The sequence below is a fragment of the Periplaneta americana genome, chromosome 17 (assembly GCF_040183065.1).
Source record: "Periplaneta americana isolate PAMFEO1 chromosome 17, P.americana_PAMFEO1_priV1, whole genome shotgun sequence".
NCBI classification, from domain to species: domain Eukaryota; kingdom Metazoa; phylum Arthropoda; class Insecta; order Blattodea; family Blattidae; genus Periplaneta; species Periplaneta americana.
The window spans coordinates 7,591,248-7,613,475 of record NC_091133.1 but is presented as its reverse complement, the minus strand read 5'-3'; the positions used below and the strand labels follow the sequence as shown (position 1 = coordinate 7,613,475).

Sequence of the window (22,228 nt, the reverse complement as noted above, 5' to 3'; positions counted from 1 at the left end):
TTATCCCGCTGGCCTCAGAAATTAAATTCATTACAAAATATCATAGCAAGACTCTCTGAACAGAACTACTATCGTCTCATGCGCATTCAGAGTGCGCACTTCACCTGCATTCGGATATCAAGTAAAATTAATTACGAAATACAATGAATTATTATGCCACGCGTGCACATTACGTGTGTCTGCCATCTAGCGCCTGCTGTTGGCGTTACCCTCGCTCATAATACGCCAGCATCCCTATTAAACTAGGTCCCGCGCCGTGGTCTAAGACATCCTCCCTAGGATTCCCGTCATGGAATCCGGGCTATTCCGAGTACTCATGGCTTCGGCCAGTGTATGGGACCGGTGCCCACCCAGCATCGTGGTGCACTTGGGGAGCTACGATAGGTGGCGAAATAAAGCCAGCTCTATAACGGCTGGGGGATTCATCGTGCTAACCACACGATACTTCCATTTTGGTTTCATGATCGTCCACCTCTGCTTCGGCATGTTGACGTGAGTTCAGCAGCCGGTTGCTCGGTCATGGTCCTTCATGGTCTGTCGTGCCACGGATTAGTATATAACGACTAGACTATGATCAACACGAACATTTATACCGCTATGATGCATGCTGTAGGCTACTAAATCAACAATAATATTTACAACGCATCCAAGTGCTGATGTAAGAGGCTAGGTCTCCTCGGCTCTTTCTTCTTCATTTCAAATGGGTAACATGACGTCCTCAAACATTCATTTCAAAATGATTCCCAATCTGAACAAAAGCATATTATTAAGTTTCTACCTAACGTTATTAGTACTCTAAACTCAGCGTGTCTGGAAAATACGTATGTACACGTGATCTCCCATGTTCCATATCTTACATAACGGCAGTACAGGTTCAGATCGTTACCACCAAATTAACAAACGTTCCCACATTACAAGCGCACACATTCATTCACTTCTTCTCAGACATCATATTCATTTCCTGTATAATTACGTACATTAAGTACATGTATACTAAGAATTCTGATTACAGTTACAAATTTTACGATTTAAATGCATTTATGTCATTTTTCTTTTCACAAATTCTCATCAAATTGCTCCTCACAACTGGTAACAAATATTAAATCATTTTTAGTATTTCCAATGACAGTCAATCTATCCTTCCCCATTTCCAGTTTAATACTGTGCACACCACTCTTCTTCTCCTCTTCGTCACCGTCTTCTTCTTCTATTTATCAATTCCGCTATAATGCCACAGTAACGAGCTTGGCGTACCCTGACCAACCACGGAACACCTGACATGATTCTTTCTTGTTCGCAGGGACGAGAAGTCTGTATTTTTTCTCAACGCAGCTATTCTGTTTTAAACAGGGATGTCTATGGCTTCCGAAACTGCATGTCATTAAAAATTCTCACATTAAGAAATTTGTAGCCGATCACTTGGAACGGCAGGGTAACCGAACTTCAGTCGATGCATTTATAATTATCGGCTATCCGGGAGAGTAAAATCACGCAGGCGATTATTATTGCTCTCAAAACTCACGCAATTTCGCCAGCATACGTACGTCGAACCCCTAACTGCCCACCGATACTAAATTCCAACACACGACTCGCATACGTTGTGTTATACTGTATTTCTAATTTTTAAGGCCAAATGCACGACATACTGTCAAGAATGAAAGAAAAACAATAATAGAATTGCCCTGAAATTCCTTATATTGTTGCGAATTCGATCTCAACCTAATTCCAAGAAGCTACCGCATATATGAGTCCTACATGTTCATCTCAGTCAAAGGGCCAGGCCAGGCCAGGCCACTAAGTTAGATCGGATATGATGAACATTTTTTCTACCTCAGCTCAGGCAAAAACCCAAGAAAGTCGCAAATACGACATCACATTCGGATATAATCCGAAAACCCAACAACAAAGTTAAGACATATGATGAATACCTCCATCACACCATATCAGCTAAACGCCCATCAAGGAAATTCAGAGATCAACAGAATTTCATCTTGGACAATAGGCTGAGGAACAGTCCCATATACTACACTTCGATCTTAGCCAAAAGACCGAGAAGAAAAACCGATCACGTGCCGTCGGGATCTATTTAATTCTACAACAGCACCTGCCATATGCGGGTTATTAACAAACTCCGCTCCATTTAGATATACAGTTCGATACACCATCTTCTAAAGGGACTCTCGCTAAAGCTGTACTGCCATATCTTTCGAATAGAGTGCGCATACCATTTGTATTTCAATTAATCACAATACAGATTATAAATTGTAATGACGTGTGTCTAAATTACGTACACCTGCCCTCTAGCGAATGCTGTCGGAGTTATTCTCGCGCAAGTACAGTGAACTTGCTACTGCTGCCTACGATAGGCCGATGTTACATTCCTCGCATTAATTCTTATTATAGCGATCGAAAACTATCTAACCGCGGTTGCCGCACCTATAGAAACGGCAATCATATCCTTAAATAATGAACTTTTTGTGATAAAGGAAAAAGAAAAGAAAGAGACAGAGATCAGCTTAATTTCATTCAAGCGGAGCGACAGCACGGAAACTAGCGTCCAGCTCTTGAGACAACTAGTCAAACAACAGATGGTAACTACACAGAATTTACTGCATTGCAACATTCATTGTGTTATTATAGCAGTAGTGTCAGATTTGTAAGCTCCAATACCGTTTGTGGAGCTAGATCGGAGCATGAACTTGCTTGTGTCTGTGGAAACACCGGAGCACGAAACCCGTCTAGTGGAGCGCTCAGCTCCGTTTAGTCCCTGTCTGACATCGCTGTATTATAGTTTCTATGAACCATATTTCCGAAGTGTTGAGCTATGAGCACTTAAGCGCTCGCAATACTTTGCCACTACGCAGCGAATATTCACCGACATTTAAAGCACTCGTTCACACTATTTTTCGCATAGATTTCCCAATTATGCCTGTGACAATCATAGCTTCAGAATTACTGAGCGATTCATTCATCCCAACAACCAACGTTAACCCGTGCCCACAAATATAAATTCATTGTCCAACTTCAACTCCTTTCACAACATCCCCGCCTACACAAGTCACTCACTATAGGAATAATATTAGGCTTCTCTATTCATTTCGCAAATTGCCATAAACTACAATATAATATTACTTCGCATCTCTTTTTATCGTCTCACATAAACCGTTTCAGCTTGCAAAGTTTCTTCAGATTTTAGATTTAACTAATTTAATTTTCAATTGTCTGGAACGGCTGTTAACTTCGTCTGTAGCTTTCCCCACAGCGGAGACGTGACGCTTCATTCCGAGAAAAACTACTATATTACCTACAATAATTGAAATTATGTTGAATATGACCCGCTCTGCTCCAGTCGAACACAATATCACTACATCACAAATCCAAACGGTGGCGAGGTAAGGTACAACGTTTTTAGAATAATGGAATTATTCGTTACTAGATGTTCATTTTAATCAGTCTGTATGGTGGCAATGTAATGTATCTCCGTAGGGAAAAGGCTGCGGATATGAGCACATGTAATCAAATTGTTCCTTCCGCTGTAGTGAATGAGAATATTTGAGATTTATTTGTGGCGAGGTGTAGAAGATTATGTTACAGTGTCCATAATATTAAAATACTTTTCTCTTGAGCCTACCTGTTCAGAGGATCGGTCATTGCTGCTGTACTTCGAATTTTGTACCGTTCATTTAATCTCCTTAATGCTGCTACATATTCCTTCGCACAAACACACTTTCAATACTTGTATCGTACAATAAATACATCTGATATCGCAGAGAATTAATACGAAACATAAAGTTCCGCCAAGCATCCGCAGCCATCTTACATAATTTTATTGCCGTACATATATACATACACAAATACAACACTACATGATAGCGATTAAATGGGCCGATCCAGGAAGCACTGCAATACCGGGCCAACCCGTGACAGAGGTGGAGCAAGCTCCTAGCACTCCGTCATTTTCCAAAAATCAGTTTAATATTCTGGTCCTGCAATGCAGGACGTATCAGATATTAAGCTGATAAGAACAGATACTACACTTTGATCTTAGCCAAAAGGCCGAGAAGCGATGCCAAACGACGCCCGTCGCGACACAATTAATCTTACAACGACGCCTGTCACAGACGGGACGCGAACTTATCCCGCTGGCCTCAGAAATTAAATTCATTACAAAATATCATAGCAAGACTCTCTGAACAGAACTACTATCGTCTCATGCGCATTCAGAGTGCGCACTTCACCTGCATTCGGATATCAAGTAAAATTAATTACGAAATACAATGAATTATTATGCCACGCGTGCACATTACGTGTGTCTGCCATCTAGCGCCTGCTGTTGGCGTTACCCTCGCTCATAATACGCCAGCATCCCTATTAAACTAGGTCCCGCGCCGTGGTCTAAGACATCCTCCCTAGGATTCCCGTCATGGAATCCGGGCTATTCCGAGTACTCATGGCTTCGGCCAGTGTATGGGACCGGTGCCCACCCAGCATCGTGGTGCACTTGGGGAGCTACGATAGGTGGCGAAATAAAGCCAGCTCTATAACGGCTGGGGGATTCATCGTGCTAACCACACGATACTTCCATTTTGGTTTCATGATCGTCCACCTCTGCTTCGGCATGTTGACGTGAGTTCAGCAGCCGGTTGCTCGGTCATGGTCCTTCATGGTCTGTCGTGCCACGGATTAGTATATAACGACTAGACTATGATCAACACGAACATTTATACCGCTATGATGCATGCTGTAGGCTACTAAATCAACAATAATATTTACAACGCATCCAAGTGCTGATGTAAGAGGCTAGGTCTCCTCGGCTCTTTCTTCTTCATTTCAAATGGGTAACATGACGTCCTCAAACATTCATTTCAAAATGATTCCCAATCTGAACAAAAGCATATTATTAAGTTTCTACCTAACGTTATTAGTACTCTAAACTCAGCGTGTCTGGAAAATACGTATGTACACGTGATCTCCCATGTTCCATATCTTACATAACGGCAGTACAGGTTCAGATCGTTACCACCAAATTAACAAACGTTCCCACATTACAAGCGCACACATTCATTCACTTCTTCTCAGACATCATATTCATTTCCTGTATAATTACGTACATTAAGTACATGTATACTAAGAATTCTGATTACAGTTACAAATTTTACGATTTAAATGCATTTATGTCATTTTTCTTTTCACAAATTCTCATCAAATTGCTCCTCACAACTGGTAACAAATATTAAATCATTTTTAGTATTTCCAATGACAGTCAATCTATCCTTCCCCATTTCCAGTTTAATACTGTGCACACCACTCTTCTTCTCCTCTTCGTCACCGTCTTCTTCTTCTATTTATCAATTCCGCTATAATGCCACAGTAACGAGCTTGGCGTACCCTGACCAACCACGGAACACCTGACATGATTCTTTCTTGTTCGCAGGGACGAGAAGTCTGTATTTTTTCTCAACGCAGCTATTCTGTTTTAAACAGGGATGTCTATGGCTTCCGAAACTGCATGTCATTAAAAATTCTCACATTAAGAAATTTGTAGCCGATCACTTGGAACGGCAGGGTAACCGAACTTCAGTCGATGCATTTATAATTATCGGCTATCCGGGAGAGTAAAATCACGCAGGCGATTATTATTGCTCTCAAAACTCACGCAATTTCGCCAGCATACGTACGTCGAACCCCTAACTGCCCACCGATACTAAATTCCAACACACGACTCGCATACGTTGTGTTATACTGTATTTCTAATTTTTAAGGCCAAATGCACGACATACTGTCAAGAATGAAAGAAAAACAATAATAGAATTGCCCTGAAATTCCTTATATTGTTGCGAATTCGATCTCAACCTAATTCCAAGAAGCTACCGCATATATGAGTCCTACATGTTCATCTCAGTCAAAGGGCCAGGCCAGGCCAGGCCACTAAGTTAGATCGGATATGATGAACATTTTTTCTACCTCAGCTCAGGCAAAAACCCAAGAAAGTCGCAAATACGACATCACATTCGGATATAATCCGAAAACCCAACAACAATGAATACCTCCATCACACCATATCAGCTAAACGCCCATCAAGGAAATTCAGAGATCAACAGAATTTCATCTTGGACAATAGGCTGAGGAACAGTCCCATATACTACACTTCGATCTTAGCCAAAAGACCGAGAAGAAAAACCGATCACGTGCCGTCGGGATCTATTTAATTCTACAACAGCACCTGCCATATGCGGGTTATTAACAAACTCCGCTCCATTTAGATATACAGTTCGATACACCATCTTCTAAAGGGACTCTCGCTAAAGCTGTACTGCCATATCTTTCGAATAGAGTGCGCATACCATTTGTATTTCAATTAATCACAATACAGATTATAAATTGTAATGACGTGTGTCTAAATTACGTACACCTGCCCTCTAGCGAATGCTGTCGGAGTTATTCTCGCGCAAGTACAGTGAACTTGCTACTGCTGCCTACGATAGGCCGATGTTACATTCCTCGCATTAATTCTTAATATAGCGATCGAAAACTATCTAACCGCGGTTGCCGCACCTATAGAAACGGCAATCATATCCTTAAATAATGAACTTTTTGTGATAAAGGAAAAAGAAAAGAAAGAGACAGAGATCAGCTTAATTTCATTCAAGCGGAGCGACAGCACGGAAACTAGCGTCCAGCTCTTGAGACAACTAGTCAAACAACAGATGGTAACTACACAGAATTTACTGCATTGCAACATTCATTGTGTTATTATAGCAGTAGTGTCAGATTTGTAAGCTCCAATACCGTTTGTGGAGCTAGATCGGAGCATGAACTTGCTTGTGTCTGTGGAAACACCGGAGCACGAAACCCGTCTAGTGGAGCGCTCAGCTCCGTTTAGTCCCTGTCTGACATCGCTGTATTATAGTTTCTATGAACCATATTTCCGAAGTGTTGAGCTATGAGCACTTAAGCGCTCGCAATACTTTGCCACTACGCAGCGAATATTCACCGACATTTAAAGCACTCGTTCACACTATTTTTCGCATAGATTTCCCAATTATGCCTGTGACAATCATAGCTTCAGAATTACTGAGCGATTCATTCATCCCAACAACCAACGTTAACCCGTGCCCACAAATATAAATTCATTGTCCAACTTCAACTCCTTTCACAACATCCCCGCCTACACAAGTCACTCACTATAGGAATAATATTAGGCTTCTCTATTCATTTCGCAAATTGCCATAAACTACAATATAATATTACTTCGCATCTCTTTTTATCGTCTCACATAAACCGTTTCAGCTTGCAAAGTTTCTTCAGATTTTAGATTTAACTAATTTAATTTTCAATTGTCTGGAACGGCTGTTAACTTCGTCTGTAGCTTTCCCCACAGCGGAGACGTGACGCTTCATTCCGAGAAAAACTACTATATTACCTACAATAATTGAAATTATGTTGAATATGACCCGCTCTGCTCCAGTCGAACACAATATCACTACATCACAAATCCAAACGGTGGCGAGGTAAGGTACAACGTTTTTAGAATAATGGAATTATTCGTTACTAGATGTTCATTTTAATCAGTCTGTATGGTGGCAATGTGATGTATCTCCGTAGGGAAAAGGCTGCGGATATGAGCACATGTAATCAAATTGTTCCTTCCGCTGTAGTGAATGAGAATATTTGAGATTTATTTGTGGCGAGGTGTAGAAGATTATGTTACAGTGTCCATAATATTAAAATACTTTTCTCTTGAGCCTACCTGTTCAGAGGATCGGTCATTGCTGCTGTACTTCGAATTTTGTACCGTTCATTTAATCTCCTTAATGCTGCTACATATTCCTTCGCACAAACACACTTTCAATACTTGTATCGTACAATAAATACATCTGATATCGCAGAGAATTAATACGAAACATAAAGTTCCGCCAAGCATCCGCAGCCATCTTACATAATTTTATTGCCGTACATATATACATACACAAATACAACACTACATGATAGCGATTAAATGGGCCGATCCAGGAAGCACTGCAATACCGGGCCAACCCGTGACAGAGGTGGAGCAAGCTCCTAGCACTCCGTCATTTTCCAAAAATCAGTTTAATATTCTGGTCCTGCAATGCAGGACGTATCAGATATTAAGCTGATAAGAACAGATACTACACTTTGATCTTAGCCAAAAGGCCGAGAAGCGATGCCAAACGACGCCCGTCGCGACACAATTAATCTTACAACGACGCCTGTCACAGACGGGACGCGAACTTATCCCGCTGGCCTCAGAAATTAAATTCATTACAAAATATCATAGCAAGACTCTCTGAACAGAACTACTATCGTCTCATGCGCATTCAGAGTGCGCACTTCACCTGCATTCGGATATCAAGTAAAATTAATTACGAAATACAATGAATTATTATGCCACGCGTGCACATTACGTGTGTCTGCCATCTAGTGCCTGCTGTTGGCGTTACCCTCGCTCATAATACGCCAGCATCCCTATTAAACTAGGTCCCGCGCCGTGGTCTAAGACATCCTCCCTAGGATTCCCGTCATGGAATCCGGGCTATTCCGAGTACTCATGGCTTCGGCCAGTGTATGGGACCGGTGCCCACCCAGCATCGTGGTGCACTTGGGGAGCTACGATAGGTGGCGAAATAAAGCCAGCTCTATAACGGCTGGGGGATTCATCGTGCTAACCACACGATACTTCCATTTTGGTTTCATGATCGTCCACCTCTGCTTCGGCATGTTGACGTGAGTTCAGCAGCCGGTTGCTCGGTCATGGTCCTTCATGGTCTGTCGTGCCACGGATTAGTATATAACGACTAGACTATGATCAACACGAACATTTATACCGCTATGATGCATGCTGTAGGCTACTAAATCAACAATAATATTTACAACGCATCCAAGTGCTGATGTAAGAGGCTAGGTCTCCTCGGCTCTTTCTTCTTCATTTCAAATGGGTAACATGACGTCCTCAAACATTCATTTCAAAACGATTCCCAATCTGAACAAAAGCATATTATTAAGTTTCTACCTAACGTTATTAGTACTCTAAACTCAGCGTGTCTGGAAAATACGTATGTACACGTGATCTCCCATGTTCCATATCAACTATTTCTTACATAACGGCAGTACAGGTTCAGATCGTTACCACCAAATTAACAAACGTTCCCACATTACAAGCGCACACATTCATTCACTTCTTCTCAGACATCATATTCATTTCCTGTATAATTACGTACATTAAGTACATGTATACTAAGAATTCTGATTACAGTTACAAATTTTACGATTTAAATGCATTTATGTCATTTTTCTTTTCACAAATTCTCATCAAATTGCTCCTCACAACTGGTAACAAATATTAAATCATTTTTAGTATTTCCAATGACAGTCAATCTATCCTTCCCCATTTCCAGTTTAATACTGTGCACACCACTCTTCTTCTCCTCTTCGTCACCGTCTTCTTCTTCTATTTATCAATTCCGCTATAATGCCACAGTAACGAGCTTGGCGTACCCTGACCAACCACGGAACACCTGACATGATTCTTTCTTGTTCGCAGGGACGAGAAGTCTGTATTTTTTCTCAACGCAGCTATTCTGTTTTAAACAGGGATGTCTATGGCTTCCGAAACTGCATGTCATTAAAAATTCTCACATTAAGAAATTTGTAGCCGATCACTTGGAACGGCAGGGTAACCGAACTTCAGTCGATGCATTTATAATTATCGGCTATCTGGGAGAGTAAAATCACGCAGGCGATTATTATTGCTCTCAAAACTCACGCAATTTCGCCAGCATACGTACGTCGAACCCCTAACTGCCCACCGATACTAAATTCCAACACACGACTCGCATACGTTGTGTTATACTGTATTTCTAATTTTTAAGGCCAAATGCACGACATACTGTCAAGAATGAAAGAAAAACAATAATAGAATTGCCCTGAAATTCCTTATATTGTTGCGAATTCGATCTCAACCTAATTCCAAGAAGCTACCGCATATATGAGTCCTACATGTTCATCTCAGTCAAAGGGCCAGGCCAGGCCAGGCCACTAAGTTAGATCGGATATGATGAACATTTTTTCTACCTCAGCTCAGGCAAAAACCCAAGAAAGTCGCAAATACGACATCACATTCGGATATAGCGATGGGTCGTTCATGAACGAACTAGTTCATTTGAACGACTCGTTCAAACGAACTGCTCATAGTTCGTTCATTATTTTTGAACTAATAGTTCATATACAGTTCACGTGTGCCGCACAATTGAACGAACGAACGAACACTGAATGGACTGAATTACCAACTGTATTTGAATACATACGTGTAAAGTGACTTTGAGTTGTTTTGCGCTTGCATACTGAGTGATTAACAGAATTTTTTTATAATAAATTGGAGAAATGTGCACATTCGTGTTTTATAACTTTAATAGCGCTCAATGATACCGTTCACATTTATCTTCACCAAGTTCACACACGATTCACAATTCGTTCATTCTGGCTGTGCTATGTCAGCTGTGTGGCGTGCTGTAGATGCAGTGCAGCCAACTCTACCAGATAGGTTCTAACTAACTACTATAATCTCTCTACTATAGAATCTCCTAAACCGATGCGAAAATCTGCTATGAAATAATATTGTGTATCTAATTTTATAACTATGTTTACTATGAAGAATTAATTCACTTGATATGTATTGTAAAAAAAACTTAGAACTTTGAGATAATTCACATAGCACTCAGCCAGCAGATGAATCCCTCTTTTATTTTAACAAATATGGGACAAATACCTGTTTTGTGCATGAATTAGCGTATAAAATTACAATTCACTGCATACAAGCATATTTTCCAGCTTTTATGAAATTCAAATCTGTCAGAATCAGCAGAGAATTGGCAACACTGTGTAGATGTTCTGTAAATATTAATTTGTGGTCAATGGCAAAGGTTTGAATGGGTACTTCTACGTCACTTTTAAAATGTACCTCAACAAATTCCATCGCGCCGCATGTTGCAATCCCCTCCAACTCCAGAACAACCGAGGTTTAAAAAAAAAAAATCACTACAGTTCAAATCGTTAAATAGTTATTGATAATTTAAAATATCACTTCTTTGTCTTTCCTTTCACAGCCTCTCACAATTGTTCATGTTTTTGTTGAAAACTGAGTAGTGAGTACAATATGTAGGCCCAAACTAAAATAACGCTTTATAAATTTTCACTCAAAAATAAGAGTTGCTCTACTCTTTGCCACTCAGACGATTTCTTGCATCCGTAATTGTGTGTCCTGCCTTGGAAAACACTCTCTCACACAAGGCACAGATGTAGCAACACTAGAGAGCCGAGATTTTGCCAGTTTGTATAAATCTGGATATACCTCTTTTCTTTCATTCCACCAAGAAAGTGGGTTACCCTTTCTCGATAGCAGTGATTCCTGTACAAATTTGTCGACCTCAATAATTGCCGATGCTTTGGTGTTTGGGGTTTTTTTATTAAAAGAGAGCATAATTAACAGCTATAAAGATATGTATAGCATTTCATAAAATAATCGATTAAAATATTATCTTGCAAGAAAAGGTCGGTTGGTTTGTTATTTATCTGCAATAAGGAAGGGAGAAGTTGTGTTTCAAGGAAACTTTTTTTGTCCTAGTCCGTTTTATATAAAGGGACAGGGAGGAAATGAGAGAGAGAGAAGGTTATGTTCGCTACTCTCTCACTATAGCTTTAGGTCAGAACAGAGTCCGGGTCAGAACATCACATTGCTATGCCATCTGTTGACGATTTCATTCACCACTTAGTGATACTGGCAACAAAGTGCGCACGAATGTGCGTTTTGTGCGATATTGAACTACTTAGTTCCTATTAGTTCATTTGTAAAATGAACGAACTAGTTCATTTGAACGACTCAAGTTCATGTGCGGGAACGAACGAACTAGCTCTTGACAATGAACTATTTCGCCCAACGCTATTCGGATATAATCCGAAAACCCAACAACAAAGTTAAGACATATGATGAATACCTCCATCACACCATATCAGCTAAACGCCCATCAAGGAAATTCAGAGATCAACAGAATTTCATCTTGGACAATAGGCTGAGGAACAGTCCCATATACTACACTTCGATCTTAGCCAAAAGACCGAGAAGAAAAACCGATCACGTGCCGTCGGGATCTATTTAATTCTACAACAGCACCTGCCATATGCGGGTTATTAACAAACTCCGCTCCATTTAGATATACAGTTCGATACACCATCTTCTAAAGGGACTCTCGCTAAAGCTGTACTGCCATATCTTTCGAATAGAGTGCGCATACCATTTGTATTTCAATTAATCACAATACAGATTATAAATTGTAATGACGTGTGTCTAAATTACGTACACCTGCCCTCTAGCGAATGCTGTCGGAGTTATTCTCGCGCAAGTACAGTGAACTTGCTACTGCTGCCTACGATAGGCCGATGTTACATTCCTCGCATTAATTCTTATTATAGCGATCGAAAACTATCTAACCGCGGTTGCCGCACCTATAGAAACGGCAATCATATCCTTAAATAATGAACTTTTTGTGATAAAGGAAAAAGAAAAGAAAGAGACAGAGATCAGCTTAATTTCATTCAAGCGGAGCGACAGCACGGAAACTAGCGTCCAGCTCTTGAGACAACTAGTCAAACAACAGATGGTAACTACACAGAATTTACTGCATTGCAACATTCATTGTGTTATTATAGCAGTAGTGTCAGATTTGTAAGCTCCAATACCGTTTGTGGAGCTAGATCGGAGCATGAACTTGCTTGTGTCTGTGGAAACACCGGAGCACGAAACCCGTCTAGTGGAGCGCTCAGCTCCGTTTAGTCCCTGTCTGACATCGCTGTATTATAGTTTCTATGAACCATATTTCCGAAGTGTTGAGCTATGAGCACTTAAGCGCTCGCAATACTTTGCCACTACGCAGCGAATATTCACCGACATTTAAAGCACTCGTTCACACTATTTTTCGCATAGATTTCCCAATTATGCCTGTGACAATCATAGCTTCAGAATTACTGAGCGATTCATTCATCCCAACAACCAACGTTAACCCGTGCCCACAAATATAAATTCATTGTCCAACTTCAACTCCTTTCACAACATCCCCGCCTACACAAGTCACTCACTATAGGAATAATATTAGGCTTCTCTATTCATTTCGCAAATTGCCATAAACTACAATATAATATTACTTCGCATCTCTTTTTATCGTCTCACATAAACCGTTTCAGCTTGCAAAGTTTCTTCAGATTTTAGATTTAACTAATTTAATTTTCAATTGTCTGGAACGGCTGTTAACTTCGTCTGTAGCTTTCCCCACAGCGGAGACGTGACGCTTCATTCCGAGAAAAACTACTATATTACCTACAATAATTGAAATTATGTTGAATATGACCCGCTCTGCTCCAGTCGAACACAATATCACTACATCACAAATCCAAACGGTGGCGAGGTAAGGTACAACGTTTTTAGAATAATGGAATTATTCGTTACTAGATGTTCATTTTAATCAGTCTGTATGGTGGCAATGTAATGTATCTCCGTAGGGAAAAGGCTGCGGATATGAGCACATGTAATCAAATTGTTCCTTCCGCTGTAGTGAATGAGAATATTTGAGATTTATTTGTGGCGAGGTGTAGAAGATTATGTTACAGTGTCCATAATATTAAAATACTTTTCTCTTGAGCCTACCTGTTCAGAGGATCGGTCATTGCTGCTGTACTTCGAATTTTGTACCGTTCATTTAATCTCCTTAATGCTGCTACATATTCCTTCGCACAAACACACTTTCAATACTTGTATCGTACAATAAATACATCTGATATCGCAGAGAATTAATACGAAACATAAAGTTCCGCCAAGCATCCGCAGCCATCTTACATAATTTTATTGCCGTACATATATACATACACAAATACAACACTACATGATAGCGATTAAATGGGCCGATCCAGGAAGCACTGCAATACCGGGCCAACCCGTGACAGAGGTGGAGCAAGCTCCTAGCACTCCGTCATTTTCCAAAAATCAGTTTAATATTCTGGTCCTGCAATGCAGGACGTATCAGATATTAAGCTGATAAGAACAGATACTACACTTTGATCTTAGCCAAAAGGCCGAGAAGCGATGCCAAACGACGCCCGTCGCGACACAATTAATCTTACAACGACGCCTGTCACAGACGGGACGCGAACTTATCCCGCTGGCCTCAGAAATTAAATTCATTACAAAATATCATAGCAAGACTCTCTGAACAGAACTACTATCGTCTCATGCGCATTCAGAGTGCGCACTTCACCTGCATTCGGATATCAAGTAAAATTAATTACGAAATACAATGAATTATTATGCCACGCGTGCACATTACGTGTGTCTGCCATCTAGCGCCTGCTGTTGGCGTTACCCTCGCTCATAATACGCCAGCATCCCTATTAAACTAGGTCCCGCGCCGTGGTCTAAGACATCCTCCCTAGGATTCCCGTCATGGAATCCGGGCTATTCCGAGTACTCATGGCTTCGGCCAGTGTATGGGACCGGTGCCCACCCAGCATCGTGGTGCACTTGGGGAGCTACGATAGGTGGCGAAATAAAGCCAGCTCTATAACGGCTGGGGGATTCATCGTGCTAACCACACGATACTTCCATTTTGGTTTCATGATCGTCCACCTCTGCTTCGGCATGTTGACGTGAGTTCAGCAGCCGGTTGCTCGGTCATGGTCCTTCATGGTCTGTCGTGCCACGGATTAGTATATAACGACTAGACTATGATCAACACGAACATTTATACCGCTATGATGCATGCTGTAGGCTACTAAATCAACAATAATATTTACAACGCATCCAAGTGCTGATGTAAGAGGCTAGGTCTCCTCGGCTCTTTCTTCTTCATTTCAAATGGGTAACATGACGTCCTCAAACATTCATTTCAAAATGATTCCCAATCTGAACAAAAGCATATTATTAAGTTTCTACCTAACGTTATTAGTACTCTAAACTCAGCGTGTCTGGAAAATACGTATGTACACGTGATCTCCCATGTTCCATATCTTACATAACGGCAGTACAGGTTCAGATCGTTACCACCAAATTAACAAACGTTCCCACATTACAAGCGCACACATTCATTCACTTCTTCTCAGACATCATATTCATTTCCTGTATAATTACGTACATTAAGTACATGTATACTAAGAATTCTGATTACAGTTACAAATTTTACGATTTAAATGCATTTATGTCATTTTTCTTTTCACAAATTCTCATCAAATTGCTCCTCACAACTGGTAACAAATATTAAATCATTTTTAGTATTTCCAATGACAGTCAATCTATCCTTCCCCATTTCCAGTTTAATACTGTGCACACCACTCTTCTTCTCCTCTTCGTCACCGTCTTCTTCTTCTATTTATCAATTCCGCTATAATGCCACAGTAACGAGCTTGGCGTACCCTGACCAACCACGGAACACCTGACATGATTCTTTCTTGTTCGCAGGGACGAGAAGTCTGTATTTTTTCTCAACGCAGCTATTCTGTTTTAAACAGGGATGTCTATGGCTTCCGAAACTGCATGTCATTAAAAATTCTCACATTAAGAAATTTGTAGCCGATCACTTGGAACGGCAGGGTAACCGAACTTCAGTCGATGCATTTATAATTATCGGCTATCCGGGAGAGTAAAATCACGCAGGCGATTATTATTGCTCTCAAAACTCACGCAATTTCGCCAGCATACGTACGTCGAACCCCTAACTGCCCACCGATACTAAATTCCAACACACGACTCGCATACGTTGTGTTATACTGTATTTCTAATTTTTAAGGCCAAATGCACGACATACTGTCAAGAATGAAAGAAAAACAATAATAGAATTGCCCTGAAATTCCTTATATTGTTGCGAATTCGATCTCAACCTAATTCCAAGAAGCTACCGCATATATGAGTCCTACATGTTCATCTCAGTCAAAGGGCCAGGCCAGGCCAGGCCACTAAGTTAGATCGGATATGATGAACATTTTTTCTACCTCAGCTCAGGCAAAAACCCAAGAAAGTCGCAAATACGACATCACATTCGGATATAATCCGAAAACCCAACAACAATGAATACCTCCATCACACCATATCAGCTAAACGCCCATCAAGGAAATTCAGAGATCAACAGAATTTCATCTTGGACAATAGGCTGAGGAACAGTCCCATATACTACACTTCGATCTTAGCCAAAAGACCGAGAAGAAAAACCGATCACGTGCCGTCGGGATCTATTTAATTCTACAACAGCACCTGCCATATGCGGGTTATTAACAAACTCCGCTCCATTTAGATATACAGTTCGATACACCATCTTCTAAAGGGACTCTCGCTAAAGCTGTACTGCCATATCTTTCGAATAGAGTGCGCATACCATTTGTATTTCAATTAATCACAATACAGATTATAAATTGTAATGACGTGTGTCTAAATTACGTACACCTGCCCTCTAGCGAATGCTGTCGGAGTTATTCTCGCGCAAGTACAGTGAACTTGCTACTGCTGCCTACGATAGGCCGATGTTACATTCCTCGCATTAATTCTTAATATAGCGATCGAAAACTATCTAACCGCGGTTGCCGCACCTATAGAAACGGCAATCATATCCTTAAATAATGAACTTTTTGTGATAAAGGAAAAAGAAAAGAAAGAGACAGAGATCAGCTTAATTTCATTCAAGCGGAGCGACAGCACGGAAACTAGCGTCCAGCTCTTGAGACAACTAGTCAAACAACAGATGGTAACTACACAGAATTTACTGCATTGCAACATTCATTGTGTTATTATAGCAGTAGTGTCAGATTTGTAAGCTCCAATACCGTTTGTGGAGCTAGATCGGAGCATGAACTTGCTTGTGTCTGTGGAAACACCGGAGCACGAAACCCGTCTAGTGGAGCGCTCAGCTCCGTTTAGTCCCTGTCTGACATCGCTGTATTATAGTTTCTATGAACCATATTTCCGAAGTGTTGAGCTATGAGCACTTAAGCGCTCGCAATACTTTGCCACTACGCAGCGAATATTCACCGACATTTAAAGCACTCGTTCACACTATTTTTCGCATAGATTTCCCAATTATGCCTGTGACAATCATAGCTTCAGAATTACTGAGCGATTCATTCATCCCAACAACCAACGTTAACCCGTGCCCACAAATATAAATTCATTGTCCAACTTCAACTCCTTTCACAACATCCCCGCCTACACAAGTCACTCACTATAGGAATAATATTAGGCTTCTCTATTCATTTCGCAAATTGCCATAAACTACAATATAATATTACTTCGCATCTCTTTTTATCGTCTCACATAAACCGTTTCAGCTTGCAAAGTTTCTTCAGATTTTAGATTTAACTAATTTAATTTTCAATTGTCTGGAACGGCTGTTAACTTCGTCTGTAGCTTTCCCCACAGCGGAGACGTGACGCTTCATTCCGAGAAAAACTACTATATTACCTACAATAATTGAAATTATGTTGAATATGACCCGCTCTGCTCCAGTCGAACACAATATCACTACATCACAAATCCAAACGGTGGCGAGGTAAGGTACAACGTTTTTAGAATAATGGAATTATTCGTTACTAGATGTTCATTTTAATCAGTCTGTATGGTGGCAATGTGATGTATCTCCGTAGGGAAAAGGCTGCGGATATGAGCACATGTAATCAAATTGTTCCTTCCGCTGTAGTGAATGAGAATATTTGAGATTTATTTGTGGCGAGGTGTAGAAGATTATGTTACAGTGTCCATAATATTAAAATACTTTTCTCTTGAGCCTACCTGTTCAGAGGATCGGTCATTGCTGCTGTACTTCGAATTTTGTACCGTTCATTTAATCTCCTTAATGCTGCTACATATTCCTTCGCACAAACACACTTTCAATACTTGTATCGTACAATAAATACATCTGATATCGCAGAGAATTAATACGAAACATAAAGTTCCGCCAAGCATCCGCAGCCATCTTACATAATTTTATTGCCGTACATATATACATACACAAATACAACACTACATGATAGCGATTAAATGGGCCGATCCCGGAAGCACTGCAATACCGGGCCAACCCGTGACAGAGGTGGAGCAAGCTCCTAGCACTCCGTCATTTTCCAAAAATCAGTTTAATATTCTGGTCCTGCAATGCAGGACGTATCAGATATTAAGCTGATAAGAACAGATACTACACTTTGATCTTAGCCAAAAGGCCGAGAAGCGATGCCAAACGACGCCCGTCGCGACACAATTAATCTTACAACGACGCCTGTCACAGACGGGACGCGAACTTATCCCGCTGGCCTCAGAAATTAAATTCATTACAAAATATCATAGCAAGACTCTCTGAACAGAACTACTATCGTCTCATGCGCATTCAGAGTGCGCACTTCACCTGCATTCGGATATCAAGTAAAATTAATTACGAAATACAATGAATTATTATGCCACGCGTGCACATTACGTGTGTCTGCCATCTAGTGCCTGCTGTTGGCGTTACCCTCGCTCATAATACGCCAGCATCCCTATTAAACTAGGTCCCGCGCCGTGGTCTAAGACATCCTCCCTAGGATTCCCGTCATGGAATCCGGGCTATTCCGAGTACTCATGGCTTCGGCCAGTGTATGGGACCGGTGCCCACCCAGCATCGTGGTGCACTTGGGGAGCTACGATAGGTGGCGAAATAAAGCCAGCTCTATAACGGCTGGGGGATTCATCGTGCTAACCACACGATACTTCCATTTTGGTTTCATGATCGTCCACCTCTGCTTCGGCATGTTGACGTGAGTTCAGCAGCCGGTTGCTCGGTCATGGTCCTTCATGGTCTGTCGTGCCACGGATTAGTATATAACGACTAGACTATGATCAACACGAACATTTATACCGCTATGATGCATGCTGTAGGCTACTAAATCAACAATAATATTTACAACGCATCCAAGTGCTGATGTAAGAGGCTAGGTCTCCTCGGCTCTTTCTTCTTCATTTCAAATGGGTAACATGACGTCCTCAAACATTCATTTCAAAACGATTCCCAATCTGAACAAAAGCATATTATTAAGTTTCTACCTAACGTTATTAGTACTCTAAACTCAGCGTGTCTGGAAAATACGTATGTACACGTGATCTCCCATGTTCCATATCAACTATTTCTTACATAACGGCAGTACAGGTTCAGATCGTTACCACCAAATTAACAAACGTTCCCACATTACAAGCGCACACATTCATTCACTTCTTCTCAGACATCATATTCATTTCCTGTATAATTACGTACATTAAGTACATGTATACTAAGAATTCTGATTACAGTTACAAATTTTACGATTTAAATGCATTTATGTCATTTTTCTTTTCACAAATTCTCATCAAATTGCTCCTCACAACTGGTAACAAATATTAAATCATTTTTAGTATTTCCAATGACAGTCAATCTATCCTTCCCCATTTCCAGTTTAATACTGTGCACACCACTCTTCTTCTCCTCTTCGTCACCGTCTTCTTCTTCTATTTATCAATTCCGCTATAATGCCACAGTAACGAGCTTGGCGTACCCTGACCAACCACGGAACACCTGACATGATTCTTTCTTGTTCGCAGGGACGAGAAGTCTGTATTTTTTCTCAACGCAGCTATTCTGTTTTAAACAGGGATGTCTATGGCTTCCGAAACTGCATGTCATTAAAAATTCTCACATTAAGAAATTTGTAGCCGATCACTTGGAACGGCAGGGTAACCGAACTTCAGTCGATGCATTTATAATTATCGGCTATCTGGGAGAGTAAAATCACGCAGGCGATTATTATTGCTCTCAAAACTCACGCAATTTCGCCAGCATACGTACGTCGAACCCCTAACTGCCCACCGATACTAAATTCCAACACACGACTCGCATACGTTGTGTTATACTGTATTTCTAATTTTTAAGGCCAAATGCACGACATACTGTCAAGAATGAAAGAAAAACAATAATAGAATTGCCCTGAAATTCCTTATATTGTTGCGAATTCGATCTCAACCTAATTCCAAGAAGCTACCGCATATATGAGTCCTACATGTTCATCTCAGTCAAAGGGCCAGGCCAGGCCAGGCCACTAAGTTAGATCGGATATGATGAACATTTTTTCTACCTCAGCTCAGGCAAAAACCCAAGAAAGTCGCAAATACGACATCACATTCGGATATAGCGATGGGTCGTTCATGAACGAACTAGTTCATTTGAACGACTCGTTCAAACGAACTGCTCATAGTTCGTTCATTATTTTTGAACTAATAGTTCATATACAGTTCACGTGTGCCGCACAATTGAACGAACGAACGAACACTGAATGGACTGAATTACCAACTGTATTTGAATACATACGTGTAAAGTGACTTTGAGTTGTTTTGCGCTTGCATACTGAGTGATTAACAGAATTTTTTTATAATAAATTGGAGAAATGTGCACATTCGTGTTTTATAACTTTAATAGCGCTCAATGATACCGTTCACATTTATCTTCACCAAGTTCACACACGATTCACAATTCGTTCATTCTGGCTGTGCTATGTCAGCTGTGTGGCGTGCTGTAGATGCAGTGCAGCCAACTCTACCAGATAGGTTCTAACTAACTACTATAATCTCTCTACTATAGAATCTCCTAAACCGATGCGAAAATCTGCTATGAAATAATATTGTGTATCTAATTTTATAACTATGTTTACTATGAAGAATTAATTCACTTGATATGTATTGTAAAAAAAACTTAGAACTTTGAGATAATTCACATAGCACTCAGCCAGCAGATGAATCCCTCTTTTATTTTAACAAATATGGGACAAATACCTGTTTTGTGCATGAATTAGCGTATAAAATTACAATTCACTGCATACAAGCATATTTTCCAGCTTTTATGAAATTCAAATCTGTCAGAATCAGCAGAGAATTGGCAACACTGTGTAGATGTTCTGTAAATATTAATTTGTGGTCAATGGCAAAGGTTTGAATGGGTACTTCTACGTCACTTTTAAAATGTACCTCAACAAATTCCATCGCGCCGCATGTTGCAATCCCCTCCAACTCCAGAACAACCGAGGTTTAAAAAAAAAAAATCACTACAGTTCAAATCGTTAAATAGTTATTGATAATTTAAAATATCACTTCTTTGTCTTTCCTTTCACAGCCTCTCACAATTGTTCATGTTTTTGTTGAAAACTGAGTAGTGAGTACAATATGTAGGCCCAAACTAAAATAACGCTTTATAAATTTTCACTCAAAAATAAGAGTTGCTCTACTCTTTGCCACTCAGACGATTTCTTGCATCCGTAATTGTGTGTCCTGCCTTGGAAAACACTCTCTCACACAAGGCACAGATGTAGCAACACTAGAGAGCCGAGATTTTGCCAGTTTGTATAAATCTGGATATACCTCTTTTCTTTCATTCCACCAAGAAAGTGGGTTACCCTTTCTCGATAGCAGTGATTCCTGTACAAATTTGTCGACCTCAATAATTGCCGATGCTTTGGTGTTTGGGGTTTTTTTATTAAAAGAGAGCATAATTAACAGCTATAAAGATATGTATAGCATTTCATAAAATAATCGATTAAAATATTATCTTGCAAGAAAAGGTCGGTTGGTTTGTTATTTATCTGCAATAAGGAAGGGAGAAGTTGTGTTTCAAGGAAACTTTTTTTGTCCTAGTCCGTTTTATATAAAGGGACAGGGAGGAAATGAGAGAGAGAGAAGGTTATGTTCGCTACTCTCTCACTATAGCTTTAGGTCAGAACAGAGTCCGGGTCAGAACATCACATTGCTATGCCATCTGTTGACGATTTCATTCACCACTTAGTGATACTGGCAACAAAGTGCGCACGAATGTGCGTTTTGTGCGATATTGAACTACTTAGTTCCTATTAGTTCATTTGTAAAATGAACGAACTAGTTCATTTGAACGACTCAAGTTCATGTGCGGGAACGAACGAACTAGCTCTTGACAATGAACTATTTCGCCCAACGCTATTCGGATATAATCCGAAAACCCAACAACAAAGTTAAGACATATGATGAATACCTCCATCACACCATATCAGCTAAACGCCCATCAAGGAAATTCAGAGATCAACAGAATTTCATCTTGGACAATAGGCTGAGGAACAGTCCCATATACTACACTTCGATCTTAGCCAAAAGACCGAGAAGAAAAAC

General features: G+C 40.4%; 4 non-coding genes across 4 annotated transcripts; all 4 read right to left on the bottom strand.

Annotated features, from left to right (window-relative positions):
* Nucleotides 1–3,875: 3,875 nt before the first annotated feature.
* Nucleotides 3,876–4,068, bottom strand: LOC138693518 (U2 spliceosomal RNA). The gene has a single exon (XR_011330357.1). It is a non-coding gene; the product is annotated as a U2 spliceosomal RNA (small nuclear RNA).
* Nucleotides 4,069–7,994: 3,926 nt separating this feature from the next.
* Nucleotides 7,995–8,187, bottom strand: LOC138693517 (U2 spliceosomal RNA). The gene has a single exon (XR_011330356.1). It is a non-coding gene; the product is annotated as a U2 spliceosomal RNA (small nuclear RNA).
* Nucleotides 8,188–13,958: 5,771 nt separating this feature from the next.
* LOC138693516 (U2 spliceosomal RNA) lies at nucleotides 13,959–14,151 on the bottom strand. The gene has a single exon (XR_011330355.1). It is a non-coding gene; the product is annotated as a U2 spliceosomal RNA (small nuclear RNA).
* Nucleotides 14,152–18,077: 3,926 nt separating this feature from the next.
* Nucleotides 18,078–18,270, bottom strand: LOC138693501 (U2 spliceosomal RNA). The gene has a single exon (XR_011330341.1). It is a non-coding gene; the product is annotated as a U2 spliceosomal RNA (small nuclear RNA).
* Between the last annotated feature and the right edge of the window lie 3,958 nt (nucleotides 18,271–22,228).